At 39.4% G+C, this 12663-nt stretch overlaps 1 protein-coding gene across 18 annotated transcripts in view; it reads left to right on the plus strand.

Annotated features, from left to right (window-relative positions):
* The window catches only part of ADD1 (adducin 1), a 61237-nt gene continuing 48574 nt past the window's right edge, over nt 1–12663 (plus strand). For 8 of the 18 annotated variants that reach the window (XM_040063776.2, XM_040063763.2, XM_040063778.1 and 5 more), the window contains exon 1: nt 1–134. The gene's annotated coding sequence lies outside the window, so the exon portion shown is untranslated. Of the gene's footprint in view, nt 156–348; nt 369–683; nt 1288–12663 lie in introns of those variants that run through there. The other 10 variants (XM_040063765.2, XM_058420746.1, XM_058420744.1 and 7 more) reach the window with 8 other exon arrangements.

The following is a 12663-nucleotide window of genomic DNA, read 5'->3' on the forward strand; positions in this document are numbered from 1 at the left end:
GCGGGGGCCGCTCGGTGCCTGAGGGGGCGGCGGGAGCGGCGGGAGGCGGGGACGGAGACAGCGACAGCGACAGCCTCGTCGGGGGACCGGCCGCGGCGGCCCCTTCGCTCTCGTCCGTTCTCGTCTGTCCTCGGGTGAGCGCCGCGGCGGTGACGGTGCGGAGGAGGCTGAGGGGCGCAGCCAGCGGCGGGCGGGCTGTGAGGGGGAGACGGGCGCTGTGGGGAGGGGAGGAGGGGGCGGCAAGGAGAGGCTGGGGCGCAGACGCTGGAACCGGCTCGTTAAGCCCCGAGGGGAGCAGAGGGGGCCGTGTCTGCCTGGAAAACGTGGCGAGGTGTGCGGAAAAACCATCTGCGCGCAGGGTGCCTGCGGTGAGAGGCTGCGGCGAACTCGGGGTCACCGGGGAGGCGGGCGCAGGACGGGGGGCTGCGGGTGCTGGCTGGGATGGGCAGCGGGGCTGAGCTGCGGGCGCAGGGTCTGCCAGCCCTGCCTCAGGAGACGCGGTGCCCATCCCGTGCCCGCCGGGATGCTCCGGCTGCCGCCGCCGCAGGAAGCGGCCGCTCGGCGTTGCAATCTCCATTGCATTCAAGCGCTGCGTCTGCCGGCGCTGCCCCCGCCGCCCTTCTGCTTCACCTGCCCCTTCTTCCAGCCCCAGAGGTGACCTGCGGACTGTGCGGGGCGGAATGCGGGCTTTGGAGAGTCCAAGTCATCGTCCGCAGACGACGTAGGAGTGAAGGAGGAATTGGGACGTGTGTGTGCGGTGCTGGGGATTGGCGGGGCACCAGCAGCAGACGGGCAGTTGTTTTGTTCCTCTGCTCGAAGGGGTAGCTACATTTTAGCGTTTCTGGGGTGTGCTTTTGATGCAAAATGTCACATGCCTTTCTGCACGTAATTGCTGCACACTCGCTGTGCTGCTTTTAGGGTTGATTCTTAATCTATGTAGGCTTTAGTTAAAACTAGCAATTAGGGAGGGGGAAAATCCAGTCAAGCTGGAAAAATATCCCTGGCTGTGTTGAGATGGGGGCTAGGAATAGCACAGCGTTTACATCTTTCATGAGGTACTGCTGTAGCTCAGTGGTGTAAGCTCATTGCTGGTTTTTGTTTATTCTTTGCTTTTTGGAAAGTTGCTGTAGATCACAACATTATCGTATACCAAAAGTATTCAGATTTCTTGCACTGTGACCTATGTTTTCATACCGAGCTTTAGAAAACATGTCTACCCTGAGCTTATGAATTCTCAAATTGCAACTGCTTCTGGACAATTCCTCTACGCTCTGCTGAAAGCTACAGGTATTTTCCTTGCAGACAGGCTGTTTACGTTTCTGGTTCTTGTAACGTGACCGTATGTGCTAATGGAATTCTTTACAGTCCTTAATTGTCACAAATGAGGGGTTTTTTTGTTTTGTTTTGTTTGGGGTTTTTTTGTTTTTTTTTTTTTTTAATAGGGCAAAATAATTTATTTTAAAGGTGTACAAACAATTTCTAAGATAGGCTTCTATTTTTGTTAATTAAATATAATGGTGTAACAGTTCTATTTCTCAGTAAGGAAATATTCTTTTAAGAGCACTTGTGTAATAAGTGAGGAAAAATGCAACCGTGGACTAGACTTCTGAAACAGGTGGTTTTGGTATTTCTTTATATTTGGTAAACAGATTTGATGCCAGCAAATTTGATATAATCTTGAGTGAATGTAATGTTCTGTGTGATTTGCCTCACAGAATATAAACTTGGTGATTTTCTGAGGAGAGTTTTGAGGAAGAGGCATTCACAAGTTTTTACATCTTTGCTGTAACAAGATAATGCGTGCATTACTGTGTTTGCATGTTTGAGTGTCTTATTTGAGTTCTATTTTCTGTATGAAGTTCCGTGCTGAGAATAGTGCTTTTTAGCCAAAAACTCTTCTGTTGACTGAGTGTTTTCTTTCTGTGGTTGATAATTATAAGTGTGAAGAATCTGAATGTGCTTCATCTGAAACAAGTATTTTTGCTGGCATGTTGTGCCAGTAAGTTCATTAGAGTATGGTTCACTAATGCTGTAGAGTGGAGAAGGTCATTTACTGAATCATTATTTTTCTGTGACAGTTTTTTTAGATGTATCCAACAGAAAATGACTCAACTCTTCTCATTCTCTGAGGTTCACCATCAATATTAAATGTTATTTTGCATGTATGGATGGGCCTCTGTGCAACCTGGTCTAGTGGAAGATGCCCGGGGCAGGGGGGCTTGGATCTTTAAGGCCCCTTCCAACCCAAAGCAGTGTGTGATTCTGTGTATGGAATTGGATCATCTGGTGAGATTAGGCAGAGGAAACCCCTTGGAGCACTGAGAGACTTTGACAGAAATAGGGCTAAAACTACTTCTGCCCAAAGTCTTGGTTTTTGAAGTGTAGTTTCAAAGCATGAACTGCCTTTAGCAAATCTCATCCAACATTCCATATAGGAGTATAGGAGGAAAAAAAAAAAGAATTTTGAAGTAGCCAATTTTGTTAATAAATAGAATAATAGAACTGAAAGTTTCAAACTAGGAGAAGGCTGCTTAGCACATTGATTGCTACTATGCATACAACTTCTATGCAAAAAATGTTTCCTGGGGAGCCTAGGCGGTAAGGCTTGCACCCACTGCTTTTCTACCTGGTAGAAATAGCTTTCTTAATTATTAAAGAGTTGTAGCAGTGGTGAATAGTGAGTAATTTGTAAACCTCAAACTGTTTCTGTGCAAATCAGCCAGTCCCGCTTTGGGGGAAAAATGTGTATTAATAAAACTTGTCCAGTACTTCAGTGGAGTATATCAGTGTTGCTTTTGCTGTGCAGTGGAGGTACCTGAGGCTTGAGGACAGGAAGAAAAAACCAAGCTGATTTTCTGATTTTGGTGGCTCCTAGAGTAAAACTTATTCTTGGACCATGCTGCAGCACAGAAAGTGATCTGTGAAATAGCGCTGTATCAGTAGTTCAGACTGCAGCTAAATATTTCTTAGGATGTTTTGGGGTGGTATGTGCTTTATATTTGAAAAGTGATTGTGAGCAGATGTGAATGTAAGTTTACTCTGCTGATTCCATTGTCTGGGTCATTGACATCTGCTGAGGAACCTGTCTGAAGCTCTTCTGTAAAGTTATGCATCTTGTATAGTAACAGATTCAAAAACAGGTATATTTTAAAAATAGTAGAAGTCCCTCGATTAGCTAAGTTAAGCAGTTTTCATTCATATAATTTACAGCCTCCTCAGGGGAAAGGGAAAGTATTACCTAGGCTTACTACTTACTCAGCATTTCTCTTCAAAAATACTCTGGTTTTGCTGGGGCTGAGAGCAGTAGCTGTACAAACCTGTCAGTAGAGAAAGGTGTAAAATGTAAAGCATGTGAACCAGTTTCTTTCCTGAAGAAAGCTTTTCATTAGAGGTAGTACTGGTTATACAGATTTTGATCTGTAGTAATTTTTACTTTAAAATTACCCTTTTCTATGGCTACTTTTTGTCTCACCCTAAAGTATCATGTATACAATAGCAGGGTTCTGTATGGATGTATAAATGACATCTGTTACCATCTCAGTAAGCATCTGTCGTTTATTAAGAATTATCTTGATAATCTTTAGTTAAATTGAAGCAAGTAATTGGTTTCTTCCCTCACCACACAGTGGATGTTTCAGAAGATTTTGTGGTTGATACTTGCAAATGTTGTAGGGGAAGAGACTCCAGGAAACGCCCTTTTCAGAAGTACTGCTTTTCAAAACAGGTGTAAGCTGAGATGGTGTCATTTACTGTGAGGACTCAAGTCTAACATCCCAACCAACGGTCCTGGACTTGAATAAGTTTAAGTGTTGCTGCTACTCTGGGGAATTTCCAAGTTTGACTGTTCTTCACTTCAGGGCAAGTAAAAGTTTAGTGCAGAGGTGGATTTGAATAACAACTCCCCGTCGGGCTGGCTGACCAGTGTATGCATGCTGGATTGACTCTGACCTTTCAGAGAAACTGAAAATGTTGTCCTTGGAGGTGTAGCCAAACAGGAGTAACAACTTCTTCAGTCCCTTCCTCCCTTTGACCTTGCTTATTAGATTGCATTCTGAAGAATGATATCTGCCTGCACTGCTGGATTCAGTTATTATCCAGTGAAAGATCAGCCTTTGAAACTCAGATCAGTTGCACTAACAGGTGGAACATCAAAAGAGTTTTTCACTATCACTTATTTGAATGGTTTTACCTGCAAATTAATTAAAAATCAGCCTAGACAAAAACAAATCTCAATTTAGTTTTAAAACTGTGATATTATGATCTGCTCTTTTAATCTGACATTTGGCATGTGTGCTCTTCAGACTAATCACACATTCCTTTGCATTTTAATTGACTAATGTATTGGGGTTTATCTTTTATAAATTACTGTTTTTTTCTACCTTATTTTATGAATGATTTTCAGATCTAGACTCAGGAAGTCTGAAAAAATGAGTAAAGAATTTCAAAGTTTTGAGATTTTGTTTTCCTTTCATACACCTAATTGAAATGCTGTAAAGAGGTCATGGGAACAGTAGTAAATGCAGTTAATCAGTAACAGTTTATGGTATTTTTGATACTTTCAAATCAAATAAGTAGATGAATGTTGTGATACATTTATGCTCAAAAGACTAGGGGGCAAAATCCCGCAAAAAACTAGGTTTTTGGTTGGAATCAGTGAACATGTAAAAGCAGCTTTGGATTAAAAACTGTAGTTTGACTTGGAGCCATAGAAACTTAGGGGTTTTTTGGGTGTTGTTTTTGATTTGTTTGTGCAAATTTCAAATGTGTTGTATTGCTTTTTGTTTATAGCTTGTGTTATATCTTGGATCTTGAGATGTCTGATACCCTATTTCAGTTCTCTTAAAGCTTGTGCCAGTTTAAACTAGAAAGTGTTGAGGAAAACCCTGACCTATGAAAACTGTCTTCTCTGTTTTTTCTGTTGTCTGTTCTGTGTTGTTTGTTTGTTTTTCTTTTGGGGCTGTTTTGTGTGTGTTACAAATGACTGAACATAAAGTCCCTGTTGGTGCATTGTAACTGTGGAGATGAAGGATAAAGCATATCCCGACTTTAGTGTTTTTAACAGATGAAGCAATTTCTCTAGGTATTGTCACTGCAAAATATCGATGAAAATCTATCAAGTACGAAACTTGTGAAGCATCCATTCCACCTAAAATTCTGTGCATTGACTGAGAGGTGCTGTACACTTGGCCTATTTTTTTCTCCAAAAGGTCTTGTCTAGCAAAGGTTTGTGTGGTGACCTTGAATCAGCACCACTTAAAGTATTCCAGAGTTAAAGGGACTTACTTTATTTTTTTCTTCAATTTCTGGAACTGTTAGCTACATCCAGCTGAACTTATCAGGAAAATGGTGACCTCAAACATAAAAGGTTTCTGCCAGTAGTGAGATGTGATGGCCAGCTTGTGCCGCTGCTGAGAGAGGAGCACGGCTCCCGGTAGTTCTGGGGAGCAGCAGTGTGTGGCTGTGAGGGTGTCACACACCGTCAGGCTCGGGGTGGGGGCAGCTCTGAGCCAGTCCCAGCCAGCCTTGGTGAACCGGTGCTCGGAGGGGAGGAGGGAGCACGGGACTCACACAGGGTGTATTGGGGAACATGAGAACTTTAAAAGGATAAATAGGGAAGCATATGAGACTTCACTTGGTAGCAAATAAGGTTTCATTAGTTTTGTCTATTTTTTCCTAGTTGTTTTCAGTTACTGGAAAGTAACTGAAAGTCCATGATTTCCGTGGTTTTTTTTCAGGTAAAATTCTACACAGCTAATGTGTCATTTTATTCTTAAATGTCACTTCAAATTTCCATAAGATTTGAATAACAGATTCAGTGTAAAGCACAAAATGCTATTTTGATTCCAAAGTAAGTATTCTTTCCTTACTGTGGGTATTATTTTTAAGACTACTAGTACATAGCAAAGTGTGGGGTTTGTTGGGTTTGTTTTGCTGGGTTTTTTTCCCCCACCCTTTTGGGCGTAGAGTAAAATTTATTAAATGGTGAGTTTTCAAAGATATTCTGGTGATTTCAGTTATAACTGATAACTTAGAAATATTTAAAAATAAATTTATGTCTTTTATAAGTGAATTAAGAATAAAATGGTGTTTGTTTCTGTGAATTATTTTTCATGAAGTGTTGGTGGCCAGAAGTATACAGTTAAAACTTATTTGGATATGTAGAATGTTTATGATACAGTATTACGATGGGTTTGAATCTATTAATAGGCAGAAAAAAATAAATTAATAGTGATCATAGATGTTTACTTAGGTCTCAGCTGTACATATAAATATATGTCTTTCTCCTGTTTAGTTATATAGGGATTTTGGTAAAAAGTTAATAAATTCTTTTGCACTTTCCAAAAGCAGGTGAATCATGATGGAGAGGGACATAAGATATCAATCCTTAATCCAAAGGAAAGCTGTTTCATCTCTTATGTGTCAAGGAAGGTTGGTGGGTGGGTTTCTATGCCTTGGACTTAGAGAGAACCATCCTGTTGTTCTTTGATTCTGTTGCTGCTTGTAACTCAGTGTCTGTCGGTGGTTTCCACATTGCTTTCGATCTGCTTTAGAACTTGCACTGATCTTGACACTGCTGGGTTATGTGGACCATCTCATTCTGAGTTTCCTGCCTCTCTCCTGGAAGGAGAATTAGTGATTGCAGCATAGGCTAACCATTTTGAGAGGTGGGATATCCACTTCTAGATCTGCCGCTGTCTGTGTTGTTGACCTGGGACGCTTTCTTTGACTCAGTTCCAGTCTCTTAATGGAGATGTTGGTTTGTGGACAAGGAAAGGTGAAGGTGCCTATACCCTTGCTTCACACTAGTGCAATGATAGTTCTTCCAGTATCCTCTTATTTTCCCTCACTGCAGAATTTTGGGGAGGAGCCAAGAGCAGGGAACACAGTGAACAGTTTGCTGCACAACTTGGAAGAAGGTAGTCTCTCAAACTGTCCTCTGGCCTGCCCAGCCACCAGAAAATAAAGAGCGTTTTGGCAGCGGGTCAGCGAGAGCCAGAAGTGGTGAACAGAAGGCTGGGAAACATGCTTAAAATCTGAATGGCAGCCAGGAAAGCTGGACTTAGGCAGTCTTGCAAATTATGAGGGCAACCTTATTAATTGAACGTTCTGGCTGGTGGAAGAGATGCCTGAGGCTGAGAGTCTTTACGGGTCAATATTTACCACTAAAGTGGGGAGACAACTCTCCACACCTCCAGCAAAGCTCACAATGTCAAAATTAAACCTTTGTAGCTGCATTTGCCACTTTAACTGCAGGTTCAGTGGGTTTGGGATCCTATCTAATGTGACTGGGTTAAAGCATAGAGATAGCTGCTCTCCAGAAAAGACTTCTATTCTTGCTTTTTAAATCAGTCATTAATGTAACTGTATGTGTCCATTTTGTATTTAAGCATATATTAAAGCAACTCCGAAATATTAAGAATGTTGACGATTGCACAATTTAAAAGCATGTGAGTAATTAGTTACTTGGGTTATCTTGGATTTGTTTTTCAGAAAATCACCTTTTTGAGGAGCTTAAGCTTATTTCTACATTCCCTGGTTTTTGGGGTCACTACTGACCTGACATATGTTGTTGAAATATGTTAGTTCTGTGCCAACTATATCTTCAGAAATTCATTACACCCCCAAGTCAAATGGGGGAATATTATTGCCCATTTTCCGTAGTGTAGCTACTCGTGTCACTTAGCAAGAATGAGGCAGATTTCAAATGGCTTTTTCTTTGCAGACCTTTAATCACAACTAGTAACCTTCCTAAATAATTGTGTTATTGTTTGCTGGCATGAAGTCCTGTTGTGATACCAAATATATATTTCATGGTAGAAGGAAAAGGTGATGTAATTGAGTCTGAAATGTGGTATTTGCTACTTTGTTTCTTATACTACAGTTTTTGCTTGTTTAATTTAGGTCTTAATTAGATGTGCTTATTGTTAATGAATAGGATGAATTCAGTTAATTTGATTGAAGCTCAAATCTAAATTTGTTCTTTCAAGAATCTGATGATCTTAGATAGTAATCTAGTAATTTTCCCCTCACTCCTCTCTGTTGCTATGGTAATCCTAAATTGGAACCTTGTTTCTGTGGACTTTTTTTCTCCACCTTTTCCCCCCAAGTTAGTTTTGTAATAGCTGTGCAGTCTGTTCTCAAGCCAAAGTATTGATAATACAGGTTTTTCTTGTTGCCTTTTTTTTTTTTTTTTTTTTTTTTTTTTTGGCTGTCTCATTTGAGGTGAAGCTGAAATTAAGCAGCTTTAACTTGCCTTTCGTTTTTCTAGCTCTTGAGAGAGACATTGTGGCGTTAATTTTTTTATTCATGTTTTAGACAAACATTGTTTAGGTGAAAAATGAGAAAAAAAAGGCTCAGCTAAAGCAAAAAGACCCAAATGTGTCTGAGTGTCATGAAAAGCTGTTTATAATTGTAACTGCAGAAGTGAACATTCAAGTTACAAAGTCCCTGAGTTAGTTTAGCATCTAAATGTTACTGCAATTGCAGTTTCCAGCAGTGTTGAGGGCTTATTTGATCAGGTGCTTTCAGCTAATCCTGGCATGGCTGAACTTCTGATGCAGCAATAGATGCAGGTAATTCTGGCAACTGTATAAAATATTTGTGCTCTCACTGAATTTTGATTTTTTTTTCAATGTAGAAAAAAGTGGAGATCCAAGATCTAGCAGGGTTGATAGCAAATTGAAAAGGAACATCAGGAGTAAGCAGAAAACCTGATTAAGACTCTTCATGTGTATTGTCAGGAAGCATGGGGTTAATGAAATAAGACTAAAAATAATTAGGACACTTGAGAAAGACTACATGGAAAGTTTGCCTTTAATTTTCAGTGAAGATGTTTTGAACACATGTACACAGGTCATACCGAAGTGAAGTTATAAAGATGATTTCCATGAAGATGAAGCCCAGCTTGCAGGGTGGAGGTTAGTGGAACTGTGTAACATTTACTCTACAATTTTGAAGTAGGTGATGTGTGTAATTAGAGGCTCAGTTGCAAGAATTGTTATGAAATGATGAGGCAGAAGGGTACTGGGTGGCTGGAGAGCAGTGAAAGTACTCACAACATTAAGGGGAAAAGGTGATTTGGGATAGTAATTGCATCATTAGTGTGATCTTAATATACAGAGATTTGTTTAAATTTAGAATGAAAAGCTGTTCTGTGTGGAGGTAAGATGTAAAGGGGATGAAGTGATACAGCTCCTAACAGAGGAAGATTTGTCAGAGAAATCTAACACCTCTTTTTTGTAAGATCCCTGACTTCTTGGAGACGATACATGATTAGGGCTGACCTCTTGTAACTTAGAAGTCATATAACGTGCAGTATGATTCCATGTGAAAACTAGAGGGATGTTTTTGTGACAATTGATGTTGGATGGTGGCAGCATGTGTCAAGTATGGATAGAACTTGATGACCAGTGGCTGATATATTGGAACTATATAACTAGTGGAATTTGTCAGGACCAGTTTTAAGATTTAGTATTTTCATTAAAATCATTTATCCATTCCTGTTTCTTACGCAAATCTCATGATCTTGGTTAGATGTCAACATCACCAATACAAAAGAAGGTTTTGCACAGAACAGAGTTGAGACCTGAAGACATGACCAGTAGGAGAAGGAGCCATATTAAAGAGCATTAAAAGAATTGTAACACTTCAGGATGACAAATCTATCAGAGTTAGCAATGGAGATCAGCATTAGGATAATAAGTATGCTGTTGTTGCTCTGCTAATATTTTTCTTCAAAGAAGTAAAGGGGTATTGACTTATTCTGGTACTGGTGAAAGCTTACCTGAAGAACTGAATATAGTTCCTATAATTCACCATCAGGTAAAAAGGACATTTGGACTAAAAGAGGTCCAGAGACTGATCCCTGGAACTCAGAAAGTGTCTTATTTGATCTGGGGAAACAAAGCATGGAAGAGTTTGCTCTTCATAAAAATAAGTGAAGCAACACAGGTGGTCAAGAAAAGCTTTTTATGCTTGAGGTATAAGAAGAAATGGGTATACACTATCCAAGAATAAACCTAATCTTGAAATTAGAAAAGATAGTTCCTAAGCAACGGAGGCATAGGAGTCTGCAACAACCTTCCCTTAGGAGTAGTGGAATAAGGCTGTCTTTAAGATGGAGCTGATTAGCTTATATAAGGGGGAGGGGGTGGGGATATAATGTAGTTTTCCACCTTACCTTGGGATTTGAACTGCTTGACCCGGAATATCCGTTTGTTCCCATGATTCCTGTCTTTAACTGAAGATGGTACGATAGCTTGCCCAGACACCAGTGGGTACATGGGTGGTCTCTTTCTTGGACAAGTGCACCAGCTGCATTCTGAGGTATTGAAATGCTTAGGTCAGGGGATAATAAGTGTTAGACGAGTCTGATGTTTTCAATATTGCTTAATAGAATATGCTACATTGTATTTTTTCTAGTAACTATATTGAGTTTTGCCTTAAGAATCCCCAAGTCAACACAGCATAATTCAACAGATTTTGTAATGAATCCTGTATTGTTTTCTTCTCCTTCTGTCCTGTGTGTTTGAAGGGAGCTGCCCACAGCACGTGCACAGCTATGTCGTTGTCTTCATATTTCTCTGAGAATTCTCCTTTGAGCTGCTTAAAAATAACTCCCATTGGTGCAAGCTGAAGGGTTGATGTGGTGAAAACACTCTACACCATGTTGCTGTGTGTTGCCCTGTTGTTCCTATGCATTGTCCTAAGACACTGTCTCTCTAATGAATTTGGAATATTATTTTTTGAGGAAGCATTGTGCTTTTGATTGCACTCAATCCTGTATCTCTGCCTTTTAGAAAATGATGGTTTTAAAGGAGACTTGACAAAGGAAAGGGTTCTACTGTGTTCTCCCTAACAGAAAGACACTAATTGGCAAATTGAGAAATTAATGTTGCCTGAGGTTGCAATATTTTTCTAATTTATTCAATTGTTAAGGCATGCTAAGTCATGATTTAATTCCTGCTGAGGTATTTCAGACCCAGGAGAGAACTTGTAAACACTCATTTGTGCAATTGTTTCATCTATATCAGTAGCTTGTATTACTGGAAGTGGTTTTTATATGTGCAGAAATACAGTAACTGCTTTGTATTTTTCTCTTCTCCATCTCTGTTTACTTATTTGTTCTAAATGTTCATCTAGAAAGCTTCATTTTAGGAAGGAAGTTCAAGCATGGAAAGTAGTTTAGATAGGACAGGTTAGAAATTTAATGATGTTTGAAAGGTTCCTTCCTAACTGTGCTTAATGTGTTTTATTGACTTCCCTTCAGCTGTTAGTTGAATTTCCTGTTGATTTTTTGGTCTAAATAATTGCCAAAGCAGTGTCTAGACCTCTCTGTATGCTAAAATTATTTTTCTTTATTCATAAATTTAACAGTATTCTAATGTTTTTCAAAACTAATGTAGAAGATTAAGAACCAGATCTTCTCCCTTTAAATTGCTGTATTCACACATAATGATCAGTATGAATGGTAAATAATTACATGGGTATAACATCAATGACTTAAATGGTACTTTGCACATGTTTAAGTGTTAGTGTTAGCTCTAAGTTTCATCCCTAAATACAAATTTGGGAGAACAGAGATTGACAGTCAAATAATCCTTGATATTTTAAAGCTTTAGTAAGTGTTCATTGTTATGTGAATATTGACTAAATTGCATTTAACCTCTTTTATTACTTAGACATTCTGTCTTGTCATTTGTTGTGGAACAGGTGTGGACTAGAGACAGTTCATATATTAAAAGAAAAAAACCTGAAGCCTGAAACTGTTAGTCAGTAGCCTCCAGAGCATGGATGACTTAGCAGATGTCATCTCAAGGCTCTTCTAATGAGGAGAATGTTTATGAATACTGGCTTTTTGAAAGAATGTATTAATGTGTGTGCAATAAGAAAACTGTACAAGGGGATTATCTTGACTTTTTATTCTTGAAGTATGTTTTTCAATTAGACTGTATCGGATTTGTCATGGTAACTAAAAAGGTGTCAGATTAAAAAAAATAATGTTATTGCCTTGGAGTAATAGGAATAATTACTGAAAAGTCAAACAATTATTTTTTTCTAATTCATTTAATGCGCATGACATTAGAAACCTAATAGTCTCCTGCTTCTGGTGAGCCAGGTAATGTGTTTGTTAACTGATAATATAGTATTAAACACCAGAGAGAAGAAAAAGCTTTCTTGCTGTATATAAATTTTTGTCTTTTAAATTCCTTTTTCTGTCAAAATTGGAGTATTGCTCTGTTGCATTAAAGTGAAATAACCTTTTATTTATTGTGTGGTCCAAAATAGCATTCCCTGCAGACGTGGCCTATACTATAGCTAGTTCTGAAAGGGATGCAGTCAATGTTGGAATAATTTGTATTTTCAGCAGCATGTTTAGATCTGTCATTTTGGTCTCCTATTTCGTGAGAGTGATGTCAGCTTTTTTTTAATATTGTGTCTTGCTAGCTGGTGCCTCTTTTTTCTTTTTCTTTTTAAGTAGTTGTTCTTAGAGGTAATTTTTCATGTTGACCCTGTGCCTCACAAACACATAAAATCTTAGCCGTTTTACAAAGTGAAGGTGCGTGTTGCTGTGCAGTTTGATCTTTGGAGGATAAATCAGACAAATATTTCCCTCTCTTCCCCTGAAGAAGAGTGTGTGTATATCCTTTCCAAGACTTGTTG

The sequence above is a fragment of the Hirundo rustica genome, chromosome 5, assembly GCF_015227805.2.
Source record: "Hirundo rustica isolate bHirRus1 chromosome 5, bHirRus1.pri.v3, whole genome shotgun sequence".
NCBI classification, from domain to species: domain Eukaryota; kingdom Metazoa; phylum Chordata; class Aves; order Passeriformes; family Hirundinidae; genus Hirundo; species Hirundo rustica.